The following is a 942-nucleotide window of genomic DNA, read 5'->3' as shown; positions in this document are numbered from 1 at the left end:
TTGTCTGCTATTAAACAACTAGGTAAGCCTTGCGAAAGCAAGGCCTCAAAAAATTAGTTTATGACTCAGAATTGTTCCTCTCCACGGAAATCTTTAGTAAAAGGCGAAAGATTTATGCGATCTGAAGAGAAACCAGAGTATACTGAATGTAGCAGGCATACAGTGGGCGGATGACTGTACCTCCTAAATCAACAAGGGTAACTATTTACCAAAACCAGTTAGAGATTTCTGCCTTTCTCTTAGATAATTTTGAAAGAGCAGTCTTATTTTAGTTGTAAAAAATCGAAAGAAAAAGACGTAGTAATTTTAAAGGAGAAAAATCGCCCTGCGTGCAGTGTATTGTGGGTATGCAAATAAGTTTCCGAGTCACCAACCTTCGGTTTCCGGAAATACTTCAAATAGTTCACTGGTTCCCACGCCAGGGGTTGCCACCAGGGGCGGAGCGGGGGATCCAACCCGGAAAAGTGGTTTCTTTTTCTTTCTTTCTCTTTTTAAAAATGTTTTCTAGCTCAAGTGTTTACATGTTTTCTAATTGGCGCTCCAGGCACGACTTTGACTATTTTTTTAATGTCTTCGTTTTTGTTTTGTTTTGTTTTAATTAATCATTTTATTAGGGGCTCATACAACTCTAATCACAATCCATACCTACATCAATTGTGTAAAGCGCATTTGTACATTCATTGCCCGTGTCTTCGTTTTTTTATTCAACAAAACTGTGTCGAGCCCTGGGCCCCTGCGTCAAACCTGTGTCGCACCTGAGGAGACAGGTATTTGAGGAGCGCTGGTGACACCCTGAAGCAGCAAGCGCTACAGCGGCGGAAGGCAGGTGTGAACTGGCGGAGACTAGATCATCTTTTTTAATTATTATTGTTTTATTGGAGGGCTCTTACACATCTTATGACAATCCATTATTCAATTGTATTAAGCATAGAGACGATTTTT

The 942-nt window shown here is 40.2% G+C and overlaps 1 non-coding gene across 1 annotated transcript; it reads right to left on the bottom strand.

The window, feature by feature from the left end:
• Positions 1 to 25: 25 nt before the first annotated feature.
• LOC115870179 lies at positions 26 to 141 on the bottom strand. The gene has a single exon (XR_004046552.1). It is a non-coding gene; the product is annotated as a U5 spliceosomal RNA (small nuclear RNA).
• Positions 142 to 942: the final 801 nt, after the last annotated feature.

The sequence above is a fragment of the Echinops telfairi genome, unplaced genomic scaffold (assembly GCF_000313985.2).
Source record: "Echinops telfairi isolate 266 unplaced genomic scaffold, ASM31398v2 ScPeMD7_443;HRSCAF=831, whole genome shotgun sequence".
Taxonomy (NCBI): domain Eukaryota; kingdom Metazoa; phylum Chordata; class Mammalia; order Afrosoricida; family Tenrecidae; genus Echinops; species Echinops telfairi.
This window is presented reverse-complemented; position numbering and strand designations above follow the sequence as displayed.